At 35.8% G+C, this 20134-nt stretch overlaps 1 long non-coding RNA gene across 1 annotated transcript; it reads right to left on the bottom strand.

Annotated features, from left to right (window-relative positions):
* Positions 1–13235: 13235 nt before the first annotated feature.
* On the bottom strand, positions 13236–16968 carry LOC118356438. Its single transcript, XR_004819743.1, has 3 exons — positions 16916–16968; positions 16543–16822; positions 13236–13372 (listed from the first exon to the last, which is right to left on the bottom strand). It is a non-coding gene; the product is annotated as an uncharacterized LOC118356438 (long non-coding RNA).
* Between the last annotated feature and the right edge of the window lie 3166 nt (positions 16969–20134).

Consider the following 20134-nt stretch of genomic DNA (forward strand, 5'->3'; position numbering starts at 1 on the left):
CAATGTCTCTTTCTCTCTCAAGCTTTCCTTGAGCCTAATTATATAACTATGGTATTGGCTATCATCCCTCTCTCTATTTGTCTTTATAATTTTAATCACTTTAATATATATGCCTCTACCATTAGAAAGTAAATTCTGGGCTGTTGGCTCTGTGTTCTCAGCATTTGCACAGTATCTAGTACACAGTAAGTGCTCAGTAAATATACTTTGAGTGAATAAATAAATGAACGTGTGTCTTGCAATGTATGTCTTTTCATGCTTAAAATGTGGATTTATTTGGCTGTTGATTTTTGGTAAATGATGAATGTCTTCAAAATATAGTCTTTCATTAATCTTTTATGTGTTCATGATTGATTCTCCCAAGAATCAAACATTTTCTTTGCTTTTCTTAATATTTGTAGAGAAAAAATTATGGTCTTGATTTTTATGCCTTTGTTAGTAAAGAAATATGCATGCTTTTGTTTTCATTTTTGTTATGCATATGATTTGAAGAAAATGCTTCCTTCTTTGTACTGTTGTTTGCTCTCTCAACACAGGCAGTGTTGTTAGGTCTTTGAGGATTCCTCTCACTGATATATTCAGAAGATAGATTATATGCCTCCTTGATTGACTCCATACTTGTAATTGTAGCAGCAGGAGAAAAAAAAAGGTATTTTTAGGTGTGTTAGAAAGAAGTGTCAAAGCACCTCAGGCTGAGCAGACAGGCCAAGATAACACTCTTTCCTGATGTTCAAGACAATCTGTTCTTGCCTTCTCCCCACTCTGATTTGAGCTCATGCACCCCTGCATTTCAACAAGAAACCTTAAAACTGATAGACTCATATTTAGATAAGTAAAGTGACAAGAAAGCTTTTAATTTTGGAAGTTATGATAGTGAGGGTGCATTGTCTCCTTCTGCAACAAATTAATGTTTAATTGTTCAGAATCTGTTTAAGGAACTGGATATCTTGAAAGATTTATAATGATACAGAATTGTCAACAGGAAGAAACACCAGGGCTCATTAGTTAGTTCCCAACTTCTAGGAAGGACTGTATCCAAGCCTACCCCAACATATGGATAGCCTTAGGAAAGAAAACTTCTCAGATTATTTTCATACTTAGTCTAGTGCCTTGAAATGTTGTGTTGTCAAAAGAATGCTCTATAGGAAGTCACAAGGTCTGACTTCTATTTTTAATACTGTTATTTGCTCCATATTTTGCTTACATTTTGCTTACATTTTGCTACCTGATCTGATTTTTATCTGTAGGATAGCAGTGGTGAGATACAAGTACCTGAAAAACTCCCTGGAGAGAAAAGTGAGTTTGGAAGAATGAAATCACTTTCTCGTTTTATAAAACAATAACTCTGGAAGTTATAAACCGCAAATGGAAGATTCTTTTAATATTAGGATATCATGATAGTTCATTGATTGCATTTTCATAATCCTTTTGGTGTTGATATTCAAAGTTTTTTTCATAAAATTATGAATTTTAAGATTAAAAAGTAATTTTGAAGTGTAAATAATATTCTTATCCCTTTGATGAGGGGATTCATTACACATCTGGGCATCTAGAAGGAGGAGAAATGCCTTGAAACTTTTAGAAGAGAGAAAATAACTAAATACAAATTCTTATTGGTATCTAATCCAGGAATAGAAGGAAATATTTTCCTCAAGTATATAAATTTAACTCTTCTAATTACTAAGGTAATATTTGGCATATTGGAACCATCAGTACTGACCTTGCATTTTGAGAATTCAGGATGACCACTACGCCTCCTGCTCTATGGACCTGTGTTTCTTCTTCATAGAATAGCATGGGATGCTTGCTTCAGATCATGTAACTCACAACCATCCAGGCTATCTGGGTCAAAAATCTCTGAGAATGGGACTTGGGAAGCTGCATTTGTCTCAGATATCTCAGGTAGTACCATTGCAGTACGATGCAGTTGATTCAGAGACCACATTTGGAAAATACTGTATTTGGACGGTATGAGTCATAAAGAGGTGTTAGTCCTTTGCAGCTATAGTAGGAAGCCGTACAATACAATGAAAAATTCAAGGCATCCCGTCACCCTGCGATGCCTCACACTGCTTTTCTCTTCGATGACACCTCATCGCTGACACTTCTACTTACTAATGCCTTTCTTGACATTTATATTTTGGTTACATCTATCAAGCTGCTACTGATACTCATTTTTCTTCTCTTCAAAACATGGGTGCCTAGAAAAGAAGGCCCCGTCAGAAGAATCTAAATCTCTAGGAATGATCTTTGTGGCACCATGCAAAAAAGACCACAAATTTTCCTCTCTCCCCTATAGCCATACCCCTTGTAGTGCTCTTCCACTCTGAATCTGGGCTTGGCTATTTGACTTTGCTTTATCCAATGGGAGAGTGGCAAATGTGGCACAAGCAGGGACTTGAGAAGTGCTTCTATCTTGCTGCTGTTGGAATCTTATGAGCACCACGCAGAATTCCTGAGATAGCCAACTGTGGAATGAGAGACGTACAGCCCTGTGACCCCTGTTACTCTTTACCTATAGCCTCCAAATACGACATATGTGAATGAGGCCATTTATGTCACCCAGCTGCTAGGAGATCCATAAGCAAAGTTGTTTTGTATATTCAGGGTAAAACTGCAGTGTTGTGGCATTAGATTCATTCATTAATTGATTTAAATAATTAAGATGTTAAAATCATGAAAGTTCAAGAGATGAGTTATTAAGGTATTTTCAAAAACCAGAAACATTGGTTTCTTTTGGCTTCTGGTTGTGCAGTATTCTGACAAACTGCTGTGCTTGTATTTATAATTAAATAATTTATATATTTAAATTTTAAATTAAATAATTGATCATCCCATTGCAAAATTTCTAAATCTCCAGCCAGGGAATATGAATGCCTGCAGAACAAATGACATATATGACAAAGATGCCTACTTGTGCATATTTCCTTAAATACTTACATAATAAGTTTATTGCATATTTTATATGAGATGAACACATTGGAAAATGAGCACATATATGGTTAATAAAGCATGTACATGGTTTTAAATATGTTAAAGGATATAAATGCTAGGAAAATTCAAGATAAGGTATTTTCTACAATATATAAGTATTATATATATACATACATATACACACATGTATATCTCAAACCTTTTAAAATTGACTTTAAATAAACTTAATATTGAACAATATAACCCCACTGAATGCACCCCTCAATTCTGAAATTATTGTGCTGTTGCAAATGAGATGCTTGGCATTTAGTTAGCTGAAACAGTTATAAATGCAGGCACCTAAGATGCTTAATGTTCAAACAGGGAATTCTTTGGTACTTTGGAAAATTAGTTAATTAGAAAAAAAGTGTGTTTTTGCATAAATGCTTGTGCATGTATATGTGTGTATTAATATATCAGACATTATTCATGATAAGAATATTAATTTTACTGACTATGCAGCAGCAGGAGAAAATTATATCTTTAGGTATTTGAGAAAAATGTGGCAAAGCATTCTCGTTGAGCATACCTGAGTTTACATATCTATTTCAGTGTATAGATCTTATACCATAAATGAAACCATAAATATAGGAGATGGCCTCTCTTCAGGACTTACTGAAAAACTTAACAGTCTATAAACATTTCTTATGCATTTCTTACGTTGACTAGAGCTTGTCTAGCTCCTAAGACATATGTCAAACCCATACCTTTTTATGTAACACTCCTCCCCTAAATCCCATGGAAATACTGAGTATGAAGAGCAATAAATCTATGGAAACAAATTGTAGAACAACTATTACCTCTAGTTTCCAAAGAAAAGTATTACAATAACTTTTCTTTTAAAAATAAATCAGTTCCTTCTCTGGCTCCATAAAATTTCAGTTCACACTGGGACATGTGGACACCTGTTTATTTACAAAGCTTTCAGTCATGAAGACGAAGATTTCAAGAGTTGAGACAAGAATAAAATAAACTAGATGGGCTCCTTTTAAATCCAACTGTGACTTTCATCTTTGTCACAAAATAAGCACAACATTTGGCAAGATTGGAAGCCTCAACTCCAGGCAGGTCCAAGTTGGCATAGAATCACCTTGACAGGCTCCCAGATCAGCAAGAACTTTCAGCTCCAAAAAGGCTCCTTTTGCTAAATTTAACTTTCCCTGTGTAAAATGAATTAGCTCTTCCTAAAGAGAAGAAATAGCTTTAAGACCGAGGAGAGGGGGCATCAGGCTCAGTCAGTGCATCCAGGTCTATAAGTTACCAAGATTGGTAATAACAACCTGCACAAGAGAAATACAGTGTGTACAAATTAGGATATGCCTGCAAATTTGGAAAGATAAATGATTTATTCTACTTTGCTTTTCTTGTAGGACTGCATCGTTTCCATTTTCTTTGGAGGCAATTGGGCCCAACAGAAAGAGTAGGAAAGATGGATAATTATGTTGTGTCTCGATGTTAGCAATGCAATAATGGGTCTGAAGGCTATTTTCAATGTTAGGTTTTAGGATTGGAAAGAACTCCAACTTTCTTCTGCCTAAAGTAAATCTTTTCCCAAAATAGAACCCAAAGAAATACATGTAATAAAACAGTTGCAGTACTGGCAAGGCTGAGTCATGCACACAGCATGAACTTTGAAGTCAAGGATTTTTTTTGTCTTTATTTAGGTTCACGATTTGCACAGTGGGCTGTATCTTTTCCCATGTCACACAAAACATGTTGGCAAAACCTTGATGAGATGCTATAGCATAAGTGTGGTTATTTTAGGAATCATTTTGGCTCATGTCACTATAGAGTCAACCAGCTGTCAAGCAGCCTACAAAAGTTACTTAAACTAAAGAGTGTCTTAGTAAATTAAATATTGATGAAGGAGAGTCCTTAATCTCCGTCTGCCTCTGGACATACATTTGCTTAATTTCTCCTTAATTTACTTAAATTCTCTGTCCCTTTTTCTTTATTAGATAGTAGAAACAGAGAAGTTTATTATCCTGCCAGAGACAGAATTCTGTGCCACATGATGTAACTAGTTCTCTTTTTCTGGACAAGTATGGCTCATTATATGCTCCTAGCTTTAATTTCTTTAATCAGTCTGTATTGATGGAACTTTTCCCAGGCTTCATTTCTGTGTCAATGCAGCACAAAACAGTGTTTTGCTCTGTTGTAAATGCTGTGGCATTCTACAGTCAAAGTCTTATGTATTTTTCTGGCTGGTATTTTCCTCTTGTTCATTTTACTCTTCAGAATGCAATAGACAGTGAACCTTAGGAAGCATCTGTTCTAAGTTGTTCATTTTACAAGTGAGGGAATTAAACCTCTACAATGCAGAGCAACTTATCCACACTCACAAAGCTAATCAGTAACGTCAAATCTGAAATTAGGGCTACTGGTTCCCGGGTTTTGTTTTGCTTTGTTTTCTAATAAATATGTTCCATGGAAGCTCTCAGGGCTTTCTTGAGTCCCTTTCTATTCTTACTCAAAAAATAAAGGCCTGCCCTATTTACCATCCTTGACCACACATGAAACTTTCTGCTAAAAAGATAAAGTGTTAAAGAATGCTAAATAGCTATATGGGTATCTCCAGGCTCATCACCTTTCAGAAAGTGGCTTAGTCACCGAATGCTTTTTACATTTTTACATTGTTTTGCTTTTTTATATTTTTAATATTTTTTAATTGAGAAGACTGCTCCAAAAGAAGAAAAGCAGAGGAAAAACAGGATGCCTGAATGGTCAATGTTGTAATTTTTTTTTAAGAAACATTTAAATTCATCTTAAAAGTTCATTTTTAATTTTATTTTTTTGGAAAAAAAAATTTCTCAAAAATTCAATTCATTTTAAAATCAAGAAAAAAAATCTGTTGAAAATACATAATAAAAATGTATTCCACTAGAAGTTTCTGTTCTATAAGGATATACGTCTCCCAAAGGACTGGTGGCTCCTTTGAAAGTATAAATAGTCTAGTAATTATGCCCATTATCTCCAGTTTTTGTATTCTTATGGATAAGAAAGACTGAAAGTCAATTTTTCCTGCACTATTAAATTCTCACTTGGTTAGCCTTCATGTCACAAAGTCATTAGATAGCAAAATCCTCTCTACTTTGAATACCAGAGGCCCCAAAAGATTTGAACATACAAATGAAGTGTGGGTTCTAGGAAGCATCATTTACACCATATGCATACTCATCAGCACAGACTTCCAAAGGACTCTGGACTTTTGTCAAGAATAGGTATAAGTGGTACTTATGGGCATCGGTGGTCCTTGCACCATGGGCCAGGTAGAATGAAGCCCACTGCAGGACCTGATTCAGACATAGATATCTGAAGCAGATACCCAAGAATCATTTATGTAAATGATTTGTATAAAGTAAATGATAATGATTTGTGTAAAGTATTTCAGGGTAGGAAGGAATTTCTTTTATACCTCAAAACCATATCATGTGTGGTGTCAAAAATCACAATTTCAAAAGCCAATAAGCCTGAGTTTCAGTCGTTAATTTGGGTATTTATTAAGAGTAAGGTTTTGAGAAAGTTACTTTATCTCGCCAATTTTGAAGTTCCTTGTCTGTCCAAAAAGTCACAATAGATTGGTTAGCAGAGTGGTCATGAGGAATGACTCAACACAGGCAAACTGCTCATCCTGACCCCTGTTTCACAGAATGCAATTCAAGAAATCAGGTGTCTGTTACTCTGCTTATAGGAAAAGTCACTTGTGTAGATTTGGAAGTTTTGTGCTGATCACAGTTCTTTCGGTTTCACTACACAAATGTAAACTGCCAGGCCCTAATCAATCAATCAATCAATCAATCAATAGGTTTCTAATCTTAATATAGCTTCTTCCTCCTTTTCTTTCATGTGCTCCAGTCTTCAGAACTGATCCTCAAGCCACCAGGAAGAAACTTTGTTTCTCAGCCTGCCCTCATACCAGGCCTTTGGCTGGACTATAATCGGGAACTTTCAGAAGGCTTGAACATCATGCTTGTTCTTAAGATCAATCTTGCAACACTTTTCCTGGACTAACCATGTGGACAAGGCTAGATGTCACTCTCAGGACCACAAACAGTAGACTCTGTGGTGAGCAACAAACTACGCTTAAGGAGGAAGCACTAAGGCATGTAATAGAAAGAATCAGGTTTACTGGAAGTACTATGCCTGCAATTTAGGCCAGCACTGGACAATCAATAGATGAGGGAAATGTTCTTATTCTCTGCTGTTCAATATGATAGCTTTGGCTATCAAGCACTTGGCAATAACATAGGATTATTACACACTGGAAATGTAGCTAGTGCAACTAAAAACTAAATTTTAGATGTGACAGTGTTTTATAATTTATTAATGTTTAAATTCAGATAGGTGTATGTGGCTAATATCGAACTGTACTAAACATCATAATTCTACACTATATATTTTTACAATAGCCATATTATTTTTTAAAACTTTAAAAGACTTGTTATTTAAAGTGTGATGTTCTGTTCCAGAGATAAGAATGAAGACAAAATTCAATATAAGATCTAAAGGTAAGAGTATTCGTATTATTTTTTGTTTTTATAATTCATGCTTCTTTTTCTTTTTTTTCTGAACTTTTCTTTGTCTGATAATCAAACTATCTCTTCTCTCTTGCTTTTTTCTTCTCTTCTGCTTCCTGTCCAGGATGCTACTTTCTGCAGTAGTGAAGGAAGTGAGATCCTCTAATTCAGGCATTTCAAGTAGCATCCATAAGAATAAAAGTACATAATAACCAGGCCATATGAATTATATAGTCCATAAGCCAAATTAAACTGGATAATTGTCTAAGTGTAAAGGGTCAGAGCTAATAAACTGAACATAATCTCCTGTGTTCCAGCCCTTAAAGAAAATTAAATTTTGATGATCCCGAGAGCTCACTGTTCAGGAATGTCACTCTAACTAATCATGTAAATGACAGTTAAATTCCAGAATTGAGTTAAAAGTTAAACATCCTGTGCAATTGCTGCTTAAGTCCATAGTGTACTAGTTGCTTCAGGCAAGCTGTTAGGAATATCAGAATATGGACAGGTTAGTGCAAGATGTGAAAGGAAACTTTCTGAGATTTGCAAAATTAGCCCCCACTGAATGCTTTACTGAGTCACATCTTTACTGCAGAACATTACACAAAAAATGTTAGATATTTCAGAATTTATACTGTCAGTCTCTAAGTTTCAGGCAACATCCTTCTCGCTTGGGGAAATTGTATCAAAGACTTCAGATACTCTTTCAGAAATAGACTTGCCAAGCTCTCAGTTTCTCTGTGCATAGCTGAGAGAGAGCATTCAAATGAGAGAGGAAGACAGAGACAGACAGACAGACAGAGAAAGAGGCACCACCAGATTATCCTTGGGACTGAACTTCCTAAGCTTTGTTAGCCTGGACATTGCTGTGGGGCCCATCTGCTCCCCATACTTCAGTACGTCAGAGGGCTTTGGGTTGTTCAGGTGAAAGGTAAAAGGACATCACGAATAATAATAATAATAATAATAATAATAATAATAATAAAGCTCCAGGAATTGACTATTGCTGTTTTTCAACAAATCTTTTGACCAACTTGGATAATGTTTTCCGCTGCTGTGGTTTATGTGTACAAGAGAAGGAGAAGAGATACAAGATGGTATACTGTCCCTGAGTTCTACAAGGAGAGGTAATTGAAAAGAAGGAAAGTAATTGGTTAATAGATTATAAAAAGAAAGACGTTTATGGCAAAAATAAAGAAGACTGAGATGCCAACAACAAATCCAAAATAATCATTTCGTAAATGATGAAAATTGCATGAATTTAAATTGGTATACCTATCTAAATGTAAAATCTCATACAGTTACAAATTAAAAAAGAAATGAGGAAGAAAAATGAGAGAAAACATTTGAAAACGTAATTAGTGAAATAGACACTGCTTTGCCTTGGGACTGGGGACTGTTTTAGATATGAGTGCTAATAAAGAGAAATAGTTTTAAAATATAAAACTATAAAGCACTGGCACATGTACCAAACTGTTACTAGCAGCTGATTGGAGGCATTGCCTGGGAAGCAGAAAAAGCCTGCAGGGCAGGATCAGCCGAGGGCTCTCTGCCGCCCCCAGCCCCCAGTTCTGTCACAGCAGCGGGCAAGTAGATGAGCTGGGCACAAAGTCCTTGCGTCAGCTGTAGTTTCAGACTGCCTGTTAACAAACAAAACACTTGAGAGGAAAGGAACTAAACAAGCAAATAACAAATCATGTCTCAAATAGTTAGGACAACCTATAAGAGGATTATGTGAGTGACACAGGAGCATCACATGCTCTTCAACTAAATGCATATACGGTTTGACTAACACTGTAGTGTTCAACAGAAAAACTTCTATTTGGTATGAACGAAGTTTTTAAAAGCTAATTAGAGCTACCATGGAGAATTTTTTTTCCTGTTTCTAGGATAGTTGATGTTTTCTGAATTTTGCCTTTCCTTTCAGTTGAACTTATAGGAACCATTTATCCTCTGCCTCAGGAACTCTCAAATGCTTGAATCAAAATATAGTTTATAGAGATTAGTGTACCGTATACTTTCAAGCAATGAGAAAGATTTTCTAAGTTTCTTGCTTCGAATAGAGAAAAGCCACTAGAGAGAGAGGACATTCTCAGTGTAATTTCACATGAATCTTTTTTATAAGAACGTAACTATATTCTTTTCAGTACATTCTACTTGGAGTTGTGAGTTGGAGTAGGAATGGGCAAATAATACTCACATTTTATTTAAGAGAACAAAATTTGCCTTTCAAAACATAGTGGTGAGAAACCTGAACTCTGTATTGGATTCAATACAGACGGCGCTGGGTTCATACTCTGGCTCTTCCAGGTCATCATTGGGATGTAGGCAGGTGATTAACCTATTCAGTGCCACAGATGCTTCATTCATCTGGGGGGATAAAAATAGCACCCATCTCCTAAAATTTCAATGAGCATCAAATGAATTAATATTTTTAAAGCCTTTCTCTAAATCCCTGGTACATAGTATCTGTTATATAACTATTTGTTATTTTTTAAAACTATCTTTTTCTTTTCTTTTTTTTCTTTTCTTTTCTTTTCCTCTTTTCTTCTCTTAACTTTCCTTTTCTTTTCTTTCTTTTTTAAATAAGATATTTACCTAGAGAAAATATCTAGCTAGAAAAGCACACCTGAACTTCACTTTTATAATATGTATCTCCCAGCTATATCTTCTATATTCATAGAAAAATAATCTAAATCTGCTAACCAAAGTGGAAAATTAAGTATAATACCTTCCTGCAAGCTTTCTAGCCCCTACAGTTCTGAGCCTGGCAAAGTCCCTGCCTGTATGAGACTCTTTAGAATATTTACCTGTTTTCTTTTTCTCTTTAGTTTTAAAAACCATTGACATTTCTGACCAGCAATGTAAATGTAATGAATGCCTATAATGGTATTTCCTGTTAATAATGTACTTCTTTAACCAGATCCCACATTTTTAATAGCTTCCTGAAATAGGTGATATCACTTGCATCGAAAATAAAAATCACTGGAACTGGAATATTTTTTTAAAGTCAGAATTTGATTTAAAATAATGCTTTTGTCAGACAACACTAAATGTGTAGTGTTTATAATCACAATTTACTTTACCTCGAGCTTTTGCCATGAAGCAATGATTAACTGATCACAGACAATGTGAAATTAATTCTGGTTTTTCAAAGCCACAGTGGAGGAAAATTGTATATGCTCATGTACTTTTCTTGCCTTGAATCCTTATAAGCAATTATAATAACTGAGATCTAAACTCATTTAACTGATGAAGCATGGCACACAGTGGAGACACAGTTCTAAATATCAAGTACATCATTCTTCTTTCTGAGATGCACCATATTTAGAGCAATTTCTTTTTCTTTTTTTAAAATAATACTTGGATCCCAAATCATTTGAGTTTTCTTTCAGACCTGAAGAAGCAGCATTATTTAATACATGAATAGGGAAACATTGTCATTATGGTCAAAAAAAAAAAATCAATGCCTCATTCTAAATTCTTTCAGTCTTCAGGAAGTTTATTGTCCATCCTTATACCCTCTCATTAAGAGTAATATATTTAACAATGCCCATCTGTGAAAGACAGTCTTCAGTTTTACAACCTTGCTCAAGCCATTACTATTATACTCTATCAGTAAACCCTTTTCAGAAGATTTGAAAGAACAAGTTTTCTGATATTCCTCTTCAGCCTAGTTTCCTTCAAAACCTTCCTCTTGTATAATATCAAGCATGAATATAAGAAAATGAAAGAGACAAAACCTTGAGAAAAAGGGGATAATATGAAAGAATGATGTCTCAATTGATGATAAAAAAATCACTGGGAAAAAAAAAACAACCAAAAGAATAGATGATAGATTTTTAAATTGATAACATGAAAAAGTCTAAGAGGTAAGTAATTCAGGAGTGGCTGGATCCAAGAGCACAACTATTGTATCTAGTGCTCATTCTTAACCTCTCAGCTAGCTATATGTTTCTCTGAGATACTCTGATTCCTAGGCAAGCTCAAAAACCTGTTGTATTAAATTATCCTTTCAGGTTTGATATATTTATTCCTCTTTTGATCATGGCAGCTGAGTCCCTTTCCAGGGAGTTGTGCTCAGCTGAGGAGATCCACATTTTCAAGGACATTGTCTCTCCCTAGAGGCAGCCTACATCCAATGACTGCTCAACAGGGAATCTAAAGTCCCTGGTTCCTTGCCTGAAGTGACGCTTTCTAAAGAGCCACCGAGTTCTAGAGCTCTGAAGGGTCAGTTGAGACATTTGTGACTCATCCCAACTCAATCCTCCCTCTGCCTGATTCTACTTCCTTTACTCCCTGCTATGGTCTGAACATTTGCGTCCCCCCAAAATTCACATGCTGAAGTCCTAACTCCCAAGGAGGTAAGTAGATCATGAAAACGGAACCCTCATGAATGGGATCAATGCCCTAATGAAAGAGGCCAGAGAAAGCTCTCTTGCCCCCTGTAACCATGTGAGAGCACAGCAAAAAGACACTTATCTGTGAACCAGGAAGTGAGCTCTAGCTTGACAGCAAATCTGCAAGAAATTTAATCTTGGATTTCCCAGTCTCTAGAACCGTGAGAAATTAATTTCTGTTGTTTATAAGTCACCCAGTCTATGATCGACTTGTTTTACTAGCCTGAATGAACTGAAACACTATCTTTCCTTTATTGACCCCGAGAGTGTCTTCCAATAAACTTCCTGAACATATCTCTGCTCAAAGTTCCAGACTTTTGTCTTCCTAACTCCAACTTCAACAGAAAGATAGCTTTGTTTTCATATTGCTTCAAATAAAGCCCAGGAAGAAAGCCCATTATCCTGGCCTGGGCCACATGCCCATTGGAAAGCTATCACTTTGGACAGCAGAATGACAAGACCAACCAAACCATGTGTTCTCTCAAGCTTCTGGACTATGAGGGATAGTTAGACCCCATCCAAAGGCGTGAACTGAGAGTGAAGGAAGGATAATTCCCCAGGGAAAAACTGAGGTTACTTACCAGAAGAAGATGAAATGAATGGTGTGGAAGGAAACAACAAAAAACACAACATATATACACTACTAAAAAGATGTATATTTATTTTTTAATAATTCTAATTTAAGTATATTGTATTTTATTCTTACATTAAAATAATGAAATAATGAAATAAAAGTAAACATAATAATAGCCAACACTTGAGTCTTAACCAATTTCTAGTTATTCCGCTGTATACTTCTTTATATATACTTTAGTTTTATTAGCACATTTTATTTTAATAATGATTCTACAAGCCGGAGACTAAAATTCCCATTTTATAGATAAATAAACTGAGGCTTAGTGAAGTTAAATTGCCAGAATTACATAGTTAGTATTTAATATTCTTTCACTACTCCTTCCTTGTCTCCATTACTAAATTAAGTTTAGTTCCACAATTAAATTAAGTTTCTTCATAAACATACATGAGGTTCTGTCATGGATTATATTACCTTTTCCTGAATCATCAAGATTCCTTGTCTGATATACTTCTTATAAAAGCTTTGTATACATATTTGCATCCCCATTGAAGTCGAGTGTACACCTAATTTAGCCAGTGAAATTTGGAGTGTCACTTCTGGGAAGGAAATTTTACATGTAGCATGCCAGGTATGGCTTGCCAAATATTTTTTACCTATTTACCACAATACCACCAATATCCCAGACAGAGATTGTTCCATTAGCCTGTGTTCCAGAATGAAGACAACATTTAGCAGAGCCAGAAATAGATATTTGGTATTGTTAAGAAATAAACATTTATTCATAGAGCTTTGGAATAAAAGACACAGTAATAAACATTGTGCATTTTCTGGAGAGACTCCTCTGTATAACTTCCTTATGAACTTCTGGCAATAAATGATATTGGTGAGATACTGGAAAACATGACCTAGAACAGAGAGATGTCACAATTTTTCAAAAGGCAAGTTCAGATAACTATATGATAATACATTTGATATGATAAAAATATTTTATTAACACAAAGTAACATGAGCATTATGAACTCTAATAGATTCTTTAAGAACACATGATTCTAAAATAAATTTATTCCACTTTATTTATGTTATTGGACTGATTGATCAAGGTAACATGATGTACATACTATATTTGAACTTTGCACTGATATTATACAAAAACATGGACACCCTTTTTCTAAGTGCAAATAATTCTAATGTCTGTCTTCATCCTGTAAAACAGATACTATCCTTGTTTTAGATGAGTACATTAAAGCTCAGAGAAATCAAATAAATTTCCCAATTTCACACAGTGGATGATTTGGTTTGAAACCAAGACAGACAAGACAGAAAATAAATGCTTGCTTAATGCAGTGTAGTTAAGTAAATTCATAGATGACAGAAAACTTCATCCTTAAAGTATTGAGTAAGCTGAGCTCAGATTTATTTAGTCTGAGAACATGGTCTCTTTGGCAAAGCAAAAAAATTACAAAATTCTTTTGCAGTGTGTATTCTCTGTTTTGTAGTTTATGATTTAGAAATAGAAACTGTATATTCCCTACATGTGTTACTATATATTTATTATGTAGAAAATATGACTAATCCCTCCCTCCAAACACACAGAATATCCTTTTTTTATAAAGTTATATATACCAGATTTAAATGGACTCTTTCTGCATTTATTAACAAGGTCACATAGATCTTTTGTTGTCCCCAACAGAGATGGGAATTTCTGATTCTTTCTAAAACTTTCTTCTTGTTAGGTGACAGAAAGTGACATACTTTTTAAGTAGTCTTTCTTCACAAATTCTACATGGATGTCAGAGAATCTGTTATTCTGCTGATATTTTAGAAGTAAAAGCTGTCTGATTTCTCCTTTTTCTTCACTTTTCACTCCATCAGATGAAATATCATTTACTTTGTCAATACTTCTTTGACAATATCCTTTAAATTTGACCATTCCTCCCTACATATATTACAGAGTCCCTACTTATACCAGGAGAAGTAAACAGCGGGAGAAAAAAATTCAAACATCTCTGTAGCTTAACAAAACAAAAGTTAATTTCTTGTCATATCATCATCTAATGAAGATGGGGTGGCTCTTTTCGAAAGTTTTCCTTTAGGGGTAAATATGAAGAAGGAGGTTTATGTAATTGTGTCTTTTATCTCGACTTCTTCAAAAACTGCTATACAGAGGGACGGAGGAAAAGTGGATGATCAATGAAACATTTTATGATCAAGACTAAAAATTATGTCTTTACTTAAGCCAAATATTCCACTGCCCAGAAATCTGTCATAAGTTCCAAGAATAATGGATTTTTGGCCTGGGAAATTATAGTTGATTTTTTTCCAAGGGGCACAGAGAAAGAAAACAAGTTTGCTAAGCATATGACATTACCTTGGCTTCGCTATCCCTAGAAATATTTACTACTTCCTGATTTACTATGACACTACTGTTGTTGATTTTATTTTTTAATTGACCACCCAGTTTTACAGAGATATTCCATAGTAATTTATTTCCTCATTCAAACATTTCGTCTGGTTATCTATTATCTGTTTATGGAGTATATGCAATAAATCATATTATGTTAACTTACTTTAACTGTAATGCCCAATTAATAGACAATTGAACTTAATGCATATGCACATTACTTAACTGCCATTAATATTATAATTATAATTATAAATATAATATAAATATGATATATTTATAACATAAATATTATAATTATGTCAATATATAAGGGAGAGAAGTTGAAAATATATATAATTTGTTAAAAGAGGTGGTAAAAATACTTAGAATCATTTTAAGAATAAGTGTGCCCATACTAACTTAAGTTAGTATTCAGAGAGAGATCAATATTAAAATTATCCAAAGTATCACAAATGCTTGTTTTGGATTTTCTGAATATTTTCATACCAAGGAAAGACTTATGCAAATAGACCAAGAAGAATGTTGCCTACATAATTTGATTTAAGATGTAAATGACTCCTCTATCTACCAAATCATCCTTCTATCTAAAATGACCAATCCTGTGGGCGCCTGGGTGGCTCAGATGGTTAAGCGTCTGCCTTTGGCTCAGGTCATGATCCCAGGGTCCTGGGATCGAGTCCCACATCGGGCTCCCTGCTCCTTGGGAGCCTGCTTCTCCCTCTGCTTCTCTCTCTCTCTCTCTCTCCCCCCCTCTCTGTCACTCATGAATAAATAAATAAAATCTTTAAATAAAATAAAATGACTAATCCTTACCACTAAAATCTTTGTATTGAAATAAGATGTTTTTTCCGAAATAAGGAAAGTTCTGTGCATGAATTCATTACCATTCATGTTTACATGAACATGATACATAAGAATAGCATGCAGAGGTGTGAAGTAAGGGAATGTGAAAAGTGCAGAGAACTGAAGGGACATACCAAGAGCATGTGACCGTCCTCTGAGACTCTGGACATTCAGGCTGGAGAGCAGCACATTTAGTTTAGGGAAATATAAAGTGAGGATGTGAATGCCAAGAGACATTTCACTTCATTCAAAGCTTTTTGATATGCCTGAGATTGGTAATGTGTATGTTAAATCAATGACTGCATTAGTATTTAGCTTTATTTTTTTATTATGTTATGTTAATCACCATACATTACATCGTTAGTTTTTGATGTAGTGTTCCATGATTCATTGTTTGCGTATAACACCCGGTGCTCCGTGCAGAACATGCCCTCCTTAATTCCCATCACCAGGCTAACACATCCGCCCACCCCCTCCCCTCTAGAACCCTCAGTTTGTTTCTCAGAGTCTACAGTCTCTCATGGTTCGTCTCCCCCTCCGATTCCCCCCCCTTCATTTTTCCCTTCCTACTATCTTTTTTTTTTTATTTTGCGCTACAAATTTTCACTTTCCTAGAAAAAGATGTATACACAAAATGCACACAGCAAAAACTCCATTATGTTAACAGGCTAGCCTGGGTTACTGAGAAAAGCGAGTGTCTGGCAAAGATCGCATAGTTAATGGTTCACTGGGGGTGGGGAATGGGAGGCAGGGGAGGAGAGATTAAAAAGGACAGACAATGAGGTGAAACCGGGAAGATGGACACGCAAATACTAAGACCTGGCTTACTGAGAAACACAGCTGTCTTCTCCGTCACTAAGGATGAGAGGCCGCGGGGCAACAACTGCCGCCAGAAGGAGCCTATCCATGAAGTGGAGGGGTCGAATATTGATCCGCTGACTCCTTCTCTTTAAAATCACTCACTGAGTCAAAGCTGGCCGCTTTTCGGAATTGTGCTAATTGCTACGATGACCAGAGGCTGTTATGCGTCCAGCATCTCTACCGCAGACACTGCAGCTGCCAACAACCCACCTCAATAGGCACCAAGGAGGAAAGGCCACTGTCCTAGCTGGGGAAGGCAAACGAAAAGGGTGAGCTGGGAAAAGAAGAAGATAGCAGGAGAGGAAGAATGAAGGGGAGTAAGTCAGAGGGGGAGACGAACCAGGAGAGATGATGGACTCTGAAAAACAAACTGAGGTTTCTGGAGGGGAGGAGGGTGGGGGGATGGGTAAGCCTGGTGATGGGTATTGAGGAGGGCACATTCTGCATGGAGCACTGGGTGTTATGAACAAACAATGAATCATGGAACACTGCACCAAAAACTAATGATGTAATATATGGTGATTAACATAACAATAAAAAAATCTAAAAAAAAAAAAAAAAAGAAGGGAACTGTGGCGGCAGCCATGGCTTTCCAACCACCGGAAGAGTGGAGCTGGTATCTGGGGCCACTCTGGGCAAAAAACTATCGGGCAACAATCCTGTATGGATTTCTTCCATTTCTCTCTCCTTCCGGCCTTTGGAGCAAAGGCACGTTTGAATAATAAGCATGCCGCGGAAGCTAATGTCTCCCTAAAGATAGAGACTCCAAGGGGGTTCTAGGGTAGTAAGTTGCCTTTTCCACCTTGAAAACATTTCATTATAGTCCAAGGTAAGGAATAATTTATTCATTATTATTATTTTATTATTTTATTTTTGGAGAGGAGGATGGGCAGTTACGCCAGCAGGCATACAAGAGCGTCCTGTTTTGTAATTGTGGGATTTTTCACTTGAGGAGCAACCTCTTGCATGTGCCCCTAAAACACCTGGCCCTCCTTGAATTGTCCTGTGGGAATGTGGGCAGGAGGAACTGATGCTCTGGCTGCAGCTTTTCTGCTGTGAGTAATAAGTTGTCTGTGGCTTTGACCTAGGGCACTTGTGTTCTTTTGTCCGTATGTGTATATGAATCTATAGCAGACTTGCTTATTAGTTTGCAGTCAGGGTAAAATCTTAGACCCCTTAACAGTTCCTAACTCAACAACAAGGGAAGCAACAAAAGCCTTGGGGAAATCAGGGCTGATGTATAAACCTAGACCAATACAATTAACTACCCATCATGCTGTATTAGTAAACAGTACATTATAATTAATTTTTTTTTTAAATCTTGACTTTATACACTAACTTGATAATTTTTATAATCACTTTGTATTCCCTTGGGTCTTTTCTTCCTGATTCCATCTTCCATTACCTCATTATGGGTCTTACTTATTCAATACCTATTTATCAAATATTTACTTTTTAAAAAAATTTTCAAGTTATTTATTTATTTTAAAGATTTTATTTATTTATTTGAGAGCAAGCAAGCAAGTCAGTGAGAGAGAGAGAGCAAGCACGTGCATGAGAGGTGGGAGGGGCAAAGGGAGAGGGAGAAGCAGGCTCCCCGCTGAGCTGGGATCCCAATGCTGGACTCCATCCCAGGACACTAGGATCATGACCCAATGCTCAGCACAACTTCCCTCCTTAATGCCCATCACCCACCTCGTCCATCCCCACTCCCCTCCCCTCCAGCAAACCTGTTTGTTCTCTATCATTAATAGTCGTTTTCCAGTTTGCCTCTCCTCCCCCCGACCATGTCCATCTGCTTTGTCTCTTAAATTTAAGAAACAAATTTACTTTAAAGATCCATGCTGTGCATTGTGTTTTTAAAAACTGGAACACAAAAGAAACTAACAGGTATTAGTGTATAGAACGTGCATGATGCATTATTCTCTTTGTTCTATGTAAGAATCATTTGATTCTTAAGACTCCCACAGTAGAATTATTATTATCTACACTTTAAGGAAGGGGAGAAAAAGAGCATAACAAGAATTAAGCAAACTGTCCATGGTCACACAGCCGGTAAAGGATAATGCCTTAATTTGAACCCAAGACTGCTTAGATTTAAATCTTTACACATTTTTTTAATTTTAATTCTGTCACATTATCTTAAAATTTAAGGAGAGCTAATGAGGTATTTCTACAAATATCTATAATACATTTAAATGTGCAAAAGGTTATTCTGGGAGATTCTGAAGTCTCAGAACTGACATGTCTTCTCACTCTTAATACTCTCCCCAGGCTTCTCATCAACACATACAACTGCATTTGTCATCCATCAGCCAATGACTTCCTCATGTGCACGTTCAGTCCAAAACTCTCTTCTAAACCTATAAATGGGATCAATTTAAAGCCCTATGAATAGGTCATAAGGTAAAAATCAAAACCTTAAAAAGAGTCTCTAACATTGTAAAAAGTCTTGTACTTGCCTACCTGTTCTAGATTCTTCTCACAATTTCCTCACCCTTGCTTTTCAAAATCTTGCAGATTTCTAAACTGTGTTGTGTTGCTTTCTAATACAGGTTACTGTGCCAGGAAATCAATTCACTCTGTCTACATCATCCACCACTAACACCACACACACACACACACACACACACACACACACACACACACACACACCCTTTCAGATGGTTAACTCTTATCTTCAGACCTGAATTTCAACATATTGTATAGGATCTCCCCCTGATCCACCCAAGACTAGACCAGATCTCATTGTTTTGCAGCATAGTGGTATCAGTAATTTTTTTTTTTCAGAGTACGAGCTATTTGTACTGAGCATAGTTGTTTCATGATTGTCATACTGGAATGTAAGCTCATGAGAACTGAGACTTTATTTATTTATTTATTTATTTATTTATTTATTTATTTATTTATTTTTGCTCATTCTTGTATTCCTACACTTACCACAGGCTAGACACATGCATTAGTACTTGATGGAATGAATGAATGAATGTGCAAATGGTTAAGATAGGGAAAAAATGATGCAAAATGCAGAAAGATTTCAAAGATGAAAGAGATTCACTCCTGACTTCACTGCTTCGAAGAAGTTTTATGGAAAATGTGACAATTGAAATGCATCTTTAAAAGATGGCAATTTTGACAGACAAAGATGGATGAAGTACATTTCAGTTTGACCAAAGTGGTTTAGCAGGAACTAAAAGTACTACATCAAAGTAGTGAAAGTTTAGGAGTTATTATCAGATGTATACCATGTATTCTACTCCCTTTAGAGTAATATTTAAAAGCCAACCTCAGGAAGAGAAGAAATCCTAACTTTGTTGTCTAACAACTGAGTTGAAAATAACAGTCACTGAATTAAGATTAATATGTCTGCTAGTAATTTAGAAATAGTTCTTTATCAAATTGATATTGTTATTAAACAACCATGAACAAGAAAACATAGAATATATGAGTTGAAATAGATTCAGAGATGATCTAGCACTCCTCTTTAATTGGACAGATGAGGATGAGGTCTAGCTTGAGGAAGAGAAATGCACAAATTTCCAAAGTGGGTGAGTGATAA

The sequence above is a fragment of the Zalophus californianus genome, chromosome 1, assembly GCF_009762305.2.
Source record: "Zalophus californianus isolate mZalCal1 chromosome 1, mZalCal1.pri.v2, whole genome shotgun sequence".
Classification (NCBI taxonomy): Eukaryota; Metazoa; Chordata; class Mammalia; order Carnivora; family Otariidae; genus Zalophus; species Zalophus californianus.